This window comes from Dromiciops gliroides, chromosome 2, assembly GCF_019393635.1.
Source record: "Dromiciops gliroides isolate mDroGli1 chromosome 2, mDroGli1.pri, whole genome shotgun sequence".
Classification (NCBI taxonomy): domain Eukaryota; kingdom Metazoa; phylum Chordata; class Mammalia; order Microbiotheria; family Microbiotheriidae; genus Dromiciops; species Dromiciops gliroides.
The window spans coordinates 573,470,184-573,479,180 of record NC_057862.1 but is presented as its reverse complement, the minus strand read 5'-3'; the positions used below and the strand labels follow the sequence as shown (position 1 = coordinate 573,479,180).

Sequence of the window (8,997 nt, the reverse complement as noted above, 5' to 3'; positions counted from 1 at the left end):
ACCGATAAGATAACACTTTTGCCAGCAAACATATTGATAGTTAACAGACACCTAAAAGAGATAACCAGAATCCTGCATCAATCCTAAGCACCTTTTGAAAGCTTGTGTGTGCCAGAGAGCTTCCCAGTTTTTTTTTTGTTTGTTTAATTAAGCACTGATGGCTTCAGCTGTTTGTTTGTTTTTTTCTTTTCCTTTTACCGGCAGTGCTTTATCAAAGAGAGTGTCCACTGTCACTCTCAACTAAACCATATCATGAAAAGGGGCCCAGCCCTGACCAGTGGAAAGGTTCTGTCAAAGCTTGTTTTTCTAAGCCCACAGAGCCATGTTGCTACCCGATGATGAGCTGGTAATTAGTGTTACAACTTAGAGCTAGCAAAGTAATAGAGAAAATGATTGCTACCTCTAAACTGGTTGTTCATGTGGCTCAGAGATATTTCTCCATCGTGCCTTCCTTTCCCAGGAAACTCATCATTGGGAAATCACATTATCCTGCAGGATTGAATCTGGGTGGCACTCACATCTCATTAGAGCTTTCTGCCCCTTCTAACTGGACCATTTGATAGAAGGACAAGGCCATGGGCTTTGGGGTCTTGTTTAAAGAGGAGGTTCAATATGGTTTTTCTCATTTTCCACCAGCTACATGTGTGTACATGTAAACACACACAAACATTCACTTAGGTTTTGGACTTTTCTGGAATTCTCCATCATGCCCCTGTTTTGCTTACCTTCTCTTCTCTCTCCCTCTTGCTTTTCAGCTTCTTTTTCTTTGTTGTCTTCCCCCATTAGATTATAAACCCCTTTAGGGAAGGCACTGTCTTTTTATTTGTATGCCCAGTGATTAACCCAGTGCCTGGTACAAAGTAGGTGCTTAATAAATATTTAATGACTGATACAACTGATTTAAGAATGCCTATGTTTCTGATTCTGTATCTACAGGATTCCAAAAACATTACATCTTCAAAGAATAATGAATTATACAGATACTGGAATTCCCCTAAGGGGAACTGGAATTTATTTCCCTGTCACAAACCCGCAAGGCAAAAGAAGGCTTTGACAGGTTTCCACTGTTTTTCTCAGCCTGTAGCCATGTCTCCAGAGCCAGCCTATTGTAAGCCTCTGCTGGAGTTGTAGTCAAAATCTTGACAGGTGGATCAAAATCACAGGAGGCACACAGGGCAATGAGGGGCAACAAAGATCACAAGAAGAACAATCATGCTGACAGCCTTCAGAGGGTCTAAGCCTTAACGGCTCCACACATTCTTATGGATGGAGTTAGTACATATTGTTAACAGGTCACTCACCTTTTTTTTTCCCAATGGAATTATTTAAATTAAATAGATTCCTTACATTTCTAGCAATCATCTGACACAGAACATGGAACTTAATTACCTTTAGGAATTCCTGTACCACACAGTACACAATAGGATTCCATCTTTGGAAACTTATTAGCACAAAACATAAATGGGAATAAGGTTCTTATTGACCTATGGAGAAAAAAAGAATTCAGATGCTTTGGACAACTTCTCACTTATTCCATATTTTAGATTCCTTGACAAATGAACAATAATGTTATGGGGGGAAAATAGGCCCAATTCAAAGCTTATTGGTACAAATCAGGTAGAAGCTTTATTCATATTATTTCAAGTAATGGCAATGTGAGGCATATACATATATATAAACACACATATATGTTTGGGGGTATTTTTCATGGCATTGTTCATTTGTCTAGGAATATACATATACACATGCATATATGAGTGTGTTATTCATTTGTTTACTAAAAGGACTGTTAATCCGGACCACAGTCTGCATTTGACCTTGAAATTGGGATGGACAATTTAGTGGAGAGAACAGATGCTTGCTAATCTATAGTTAGCCTTGGGGGCATGGGCCAGGACAAATTTGTTTTTCCTTTGGTCAGCTTTGCAGAATAGACTGAAATGGAGCAAAAACAGAGGAAAGTGACTGCTCATTTTGCAACAAAATGGATGCTACTTTAAAGATACAGTCACTGATGTTATAATAAGGGGAAAAATAGGACCCCTTTCTCTACTTCCACAATGCCTAGTTTCTCTTCTTTATATAGTATTTTTTTTTTTTGGCAGGGCAATGAGGGTTAAGTGACTTGCCCGGGGTCACACAGCTAGTAAGTGTCAAGTATCTAAGGCCAGATTTGAACTCAAGTCCTCCTGACTGTGCCACCTAGCTGCCCCTTATATAGTCTTTTTTTTTTTTAAAACAAAAACGAACTAAAGAGCTTTATTAACATCACAGTACATTCAATAGTAATTTTAAGAACATTACAGCTGAAAGAGAGAATGGTATGTTTTATATTCTTATTAAGCACTATTTTGGTTTAAAAAAAAATGTAATACAAAGAAATCCTATTAAGTAACTTGGAGCAGCATTTGGAAAAAATACACCTATTTACAGATTTAAAAGATTCTGTTTTCACCTACACAGCCACAATGTGCCTCTAGACAAGCCCTTAAAACTCATGGAATGATGTGGCATTTCAATGCCACATCATTCCTCAGTGCTTACCACGGGGAGGAGATGGTGATCTTGATCGGGACTTAGACTTGTGTTTGCTGCTTGCCTTCTTACCAGACCTTTGAGATTTCTCCATGGATCGTGACCAACTATGTTTAGGCTACTTAGCCTTCTTTTCTTTACTACTTCCTGGAGATTCAGAACTGCTTCTTGCACTAGAATCAGAGCCTGAATGTTTTTTACTATCTTTGGTAGAACTTTTCTTACTCTCCTGTCTAGAATCCTGTCTTAAGATTTTAATAGATATTGAATCACTTCGAGAGAATGTTCTTTCACTTTCTCTTTTTCTTTTTAACCTGTCATCTTGGGTACTAATCTTACTGTCTTTTTCTTCCCTTTTTTGCTTCTCTTTTCTTCTATCCTGTTCTCTCTCCCTTTCTTTGTCTTTCTTTTTTCTATCTTTATCTAAACTTCTACTCCTCTCTTTTTTTTCTATCTTGATCTTTACCATCACCTTTATGCTTATGACTGCTCCCATTGAGATTACCACGCTAGTCATCAACTTTACGTCTCTCTCGACTTCTACGAGGAGTGGCACGATTGGCTCGCCTATCTCTTGAGCGACTTCTAATTCTCTCTCGGGAAGGAATCCTATTTCTTCTGTCTCTCTATATACTATTCCTACTAGATCTCCTCCTGTCTCTTACCTTTTCTCTATCTCTATTACTCTCTCCTTTAACTCTACGAGAGTAACTTCTACTCCTACTGCGCCTAGGTTTATGCAGTGGAGATCTGCTATGACTATGTCTCTTCTTCCTTTTAGGAGAAGATGAACGTGAAGAACTTCGGCTACTACCTGAGCTAGAACTGTATGATGAACTAGATATGCTGCTGCTGCTACTGCTGCTTCTGCTATTACTGCTAGTACGGCCACTACTCGAACTTCCTGACTGACTCCTTCCTAATCTCTCTTTTTCTTTATGATCTTTTTTTGGTTCTAAATTTGGTGTAGTTTCATTTGGCATCCTTTTCTTTTCATTAACCATATCACCATCTGCTTCTCTTGCTTCTAGTAGTGATAAACTGCTGTTTTGCTCCTTATGGATGAATTCATTCATTTCTTTTGTAACACTTTCATTTTGTTGCTTTTCTTCTTCCACCTGTTTATCATGCAACAGTTGCTGTTCTCTCTCTTTTCTCCAAAATGCTTCCTGTTTTTGCCTGATTCAGTGCCCTAATTCCTCATCATCAGTATCAGATGACTCAGAGCCTCTGTCACTCCTCTCGTCTTCACTGTCTCCTGATCCATAACCACCCAGTCCACCAAGTCCAGTGAGGGAAGCCAGTGCACTGAACTGTGCCAGCTGTTTTGCAGGAGCTTTTGTTGCTTTCCGGTGTGCATCTTTGGCCACATAATAAATTTCTTCATCCCTGACATCTAAGAGAAATTCTGTCAACAGCATTTTTGTCAACAATATCATTTGATATTCCTTCTCTTCTTCCGTCATCTCTGGTTCACTTTGTTCTTCTTGAGGAACTGGAGATGGACTTCTAGTAATTTTTCCACTGCTTGCTGCCTCAACATTTTCAACATCATCATTATCCTCATCACTATCAAATTTGCTTCTCTGAGGCAAACGAGGGCCATCCCCTCCTTCAGCTTCTTCAGTTGACTTCTTTTCCTTTTTGGATAGTTGTGAACGTTGCTGTTCCATTCTCTCTTTTTCCAATTTCTTTTGTTTTTCACGTTCCATCTTTTCAAGACCTTCATGAATCCAAGCTGGAAGAGTTCTGCATTTTACTGCATCAATTTGTGGAGGTTCCTGCTTCACAGGTAATGCTATGGGTGAACGCTGGTGAACCCTGAATGATGGCCTCTCTCTTCGGCCCTGGGGAAGTGCTGGAGGTCCTGGTGGTCCTGGCTGCCAGTAAGGAGTATGAAATCCACCTTGTGGTGGACCAAAAGCAGCCCCATGCTGATAGCCAAACTGGTCCACTGGCCCCACTGCAAAATTATCGGGTGGTCCACCAAAGTTGTGATTGTTCTGGTTAAATATATGCCTGTTGTCAGGGGCAAATTCCCCACTGTCCTGACTGTTGCTGTCTTCAGAAGGAGGAACAATGTCCATTGGGCCTGATGTTGGTGGCATCCATGGCTGATCTGGAGCGGGGTGTGGGGGTTGGTGATGCATTCCCCATTCTGGTTGTCACATTCGGTTAAAATTTGTATCCCCTTAAAAATTCCCATGGTTGTTGGGACCAGATTCTATTCCTGACATGTCTTGTCCATTTGGCATTATTCTTTTTTTTTTTTTTTTTGGCAGGGCAGTGGGGGTTAAGTGACTTGCCCAGGGTCACACAGCTAGTGTCAAGTGTCTGAGGCTGGATTTGAACTCAGGTACTCCTGAATTCAGGGCCGATGCTTTAACCACTGCGCCATCTAGCTGTCCCAATTTGGCATTATTCTTGGAGGCTGCTCCACCACACTCTGCTGTCCTGAGGCTTCTCACTGGGCAATCCATGCTTGAACTAATGCAGCCCAATCAATTTGGATCCTGCTGGTGCTGAAATGACTGCATCCACTGTTGTTGATTCAAAGGCCACTGTTGCCAAGGCTGTCCTCCTTGGTCCCACATTTTTGCTTTATAAATTATATTCTATACCTTAAATGTTTGCCTTCCTGTTAAAACTCAGGCTGCTTCACAGATGAAGCTAAGGATCATAGCAGCAAGTTTTTTTTTTTTTCATCCTGAGTTCTAATCCGGCCTCGGACACTTGACACTTATTAGATGTGTGACCCTGGGCAAGTCACTTAACCCCAATTGCCTCACCACTCTGGCTCCGGGACACCGCCACCGATTTGGTCGCTACAGCGTCTTCTCCACCCCCTTCACTCGTACTTCTTTTTGAACAAGACCCCCTTATATAGTCTTAATGAGAATAGTCTTTATTGAACTGAAATCTTGATCCTTGTAATTTCTTATTTCTGTCCTCTAGATCTTACTTTCTTTCACATGAAAGACCTTCAGATATTTGAAGAGAACTGTCCTTTGGAGTTTAGAGAGGTCCAACTAAGCAAAGTCATTTCAAGGATTACTTCATTCTTTCATTCTTCTTGGGCCTACTCCTGACTCTCTGGACTTTTTTCTTTACCATATCCCCTGGTGAATACCACACACTCCCATTCAGCTTCATTTTAGGTGTTGTCTTCCCCCAGTAGAATACAATACATTCCTTGAGGGGAGGAACTATCTTTTCTTATTCTTCTATTTGTACCCCAAGAATTTAGCACAGTGCCTGGCATATAGTAAGCACTTAGTAAATGCTTGTAGACTTATACCAAAGGACATTTAAGGATAAAAATGGAAGGAAGGTAGGAAGGCAACAAATAGAAGAAAAATGGATAAGATCTTCAAATATTTTTTATAATAAATTATTTTCACAATCAATAACAGTAAAGCTATCATGCTTATTTTTTAACATCACAGTCCCAGATATGTTTATAGCAGAGGTAGAAATGATTATAAAGAGAATAAAACACAAATATAAAATATAAAGAGAATGCAAATAGATTAGAACCAGTAGACGCAACAATATATTTATTAAGATATTGAGGGGTCAAAGGTTAAAATGGATCTAAAGAAATTGAGAAACAAGGAGCTCCTCAGTGCCGCCTCAGACAGGGACATGGGTGTGGCCTCCAAGGGATTGGAGCCCCCTAGGGCATCTGGGAATGGCTGCCAGAGGCCTACTGCTTTTCCACTGACATTCGACTTCCAGAGAAATTTGATCATTAATTTGGGACTCTGCTGCTGGTGTCTGGCTGGCTAGGAACCTAAGTGACATTGACTTAATGGCACCCCAGCCAGGGTTGTAGCACAGCTGATGTAACTAGTGACCATTTCTAATATTGATTTCTGTGATCTGTATGCAGTTTCTTGGAAGCTCTCCAACCCACAGCCATGACCATGACATGACCACCAGAAGATGTACTTTGACTGGCTACCACGGATCTGATTCAGACTTACTACATTCCCTTCTGTAGATATCTTTCTTCCTTAGTCAGTCTATGATCAGTCATAGCTTCAGTCACTACTTATGCATGGTGTGAGGTATATTGCCTTTGCTCCATATATTGTATATATCTTTAAAATCCTTGCAGGTTGGGCAGATGCCAGGTAGGGAGTATGTTGCAAGTGGCATTTGCTGTCTCTTCAATTATACAAAGATTTGTTTTTTCTCCTAAAATGTTTGAAATAAAGATAGTCAACAAAGAAAAAAAAAGGATCTAAAGAAGTTGAAATGCAAATTCCTAGGAAGATTATGAGCTTATTGATGAAAAAAAGTGAGAGTGAACCTTGTCATCTACTGACTTATATGTCTACCTTCTTAATATAAATAAAATCTTTTTACATGAAATAAAAGTAGTTTCTATAAAGGTAGTAGTTGAAACAAAAAGGCTTTCTCAATCAGTCTACAATGTTGATCAACTAGTCTATAATGAATCACATCTTTACCATTTTGCAATTGACTAAAAGAGAATATAAGATTCTACTGTGCTTATGTTTATTGAATATTAAAAAAACAAACATTTGATTCAATTTAGCAAAACACAAGCTGTAAGTGTTCTCTTCCAAAAAGTTGTCTCCTGTCTGTACATCAAAATAATGCAAGAGTCTTTAAAAGATAAAACATCACAAATCATCCTATTTGACAATCCTCATATCATCATAAATATCAGGTGAGACACAGCAAAGATGCATACTTGCCAAATGTGTTCACCCTTGTGATGTAGCAGATCCAGGACAAAGACCAGATTGAAGAGGATTGTGGATGATGAAGTCCTTCAAAGATGCTCCTCCTGTTTTCATATAATGTTGTCCTAGTTGCATTGCTCTCCAGAACATTGCAGAACCTCTTGGAAGAGACCCATAACCACTCAAAAGAGTTAGACTAGATCATTCATTTTGGAGAGGCCAAGTAGATAAACAATGTGTTGCAGTTGGTTGGACAATCTATTTTGTCCATTAGTAAGCAAATCAAGAACAGACAGTATGAATGGATAATAAATTAGGCCAATAATTTAAAAGTAATAAAAGATCATCAGGAAAATGTATGATAATAGGAAAGGAGCTGGTCACATGGTGAGGGCAAAGAATCACAGGTAGGAGGCCTCATTGCTCCAATTGTATCTTAGAAATGTCAGGATTAAGTAATGCCTCCAGCACATTGAGTGGAACCCTGTTAACAATGGAGAAATTAGAGGAGACAATCTATTATTAATTGGAAATCCCATTTAGTCAGCCCAATAAGACAGAAGATGTAATAGGAAGATATTAAAGGGATAAATGTCTAACAAATATTTCACATAAAGTTTTTTTAATTGTTATTATTGATTTTAAGAGATTTTATCCTAAAATAGCTTTAAATAAATAATGATATTTGAAGCATATCTATCAGAATTACTGGTGCAAAGGTAGCATGACATAGCGCACCAGCCTTTGTATGTGACCATGGTCAAGGTATTTATCCTTACAGTGGCCCAATCATCTTTCTAATACTTAATTTCAGAAAAGTTGTAAACTGGCATAATCAGAACGAGTTGGCACATTAGTGAAGTTTCCCACACTAACAAAATTCCAGGTCCTGTTTAAATCCTACCAGTGACATCAGCAACCTCACCTTGAGCAAATACTCTAATCTCTATCAACTGTTACAGATTCCATTATCATCCATTTCTAGATGATTTCCAAATATACATCTAGCTCCCATATTGCTCTCGAGCTCCATTGTCTTTGATGCACATCACTATCTGGATATCATAGGCACCTCAAAATCAAAATGCTCAAAACAGTACTTATTTTCTTCCTAAACCCTCCTCTCCTCCTAACTTTACTGTTCCGGTTAAACACACCACCATCCTTTCATTCAGTCAGGTTTAAAATGCACTCCACTCAGAGTCTTATGTGAGCTGATGATGAGTGAGATGAGCAGAACCAGAAGAACACTGTACACAGTATCATCAACATTGAGGTTGACCTACTGTGATGGACTATATTCTTCTCACCAATGCAATGGTACAGAAGAGTTCCAGGGAACTCATGATAGAAGAGGATCTCCAAATCCAAGGAAAGAAAAAAAAAAAGAATTGTTGAGTATAGAAGCTGATTGAACCATACTATTTCTTTTGTTTTGGGTACTGTTGGGTTTTTTTTTTTTCTATTTTGAGGTTTTGCATTACTGCCCTGATTTTTTCTCTTATAACAGGATTAATGCAGAAATAGGATTAATGTTATTATGGATATATATGTGTGTGTGTGTAGATAGATAGATAGATAGATAGATAGATAGATAGATAGATAGATAGATAGATAGATAGATATAGATATATAGATATAACCTATATCAGATTACCTGCTGTCTAGGGGAGGGGGGAGGGAGGGGAGGGAGGGAGAAAAATCTGAAATTGTAAAGCTTGTATAAACAAAAGTTGAGAACTATCTT

The 8,997-nt window shown here is 38.9% G+C and overlaps 1 pseudogene; it reads right to left on the bottom strand.

The window, feature by feature from the left end:
- Nucleotides 1-3,509: 3,509 nt before the first annotated feature.
- LOC122742441 lies at nucleotides 3,510-5,228 on the bottom strand (annotated as a pseudogene).
- Nucleotides 5,229-8,997: the final 3,769 nt, after the last annotated feature.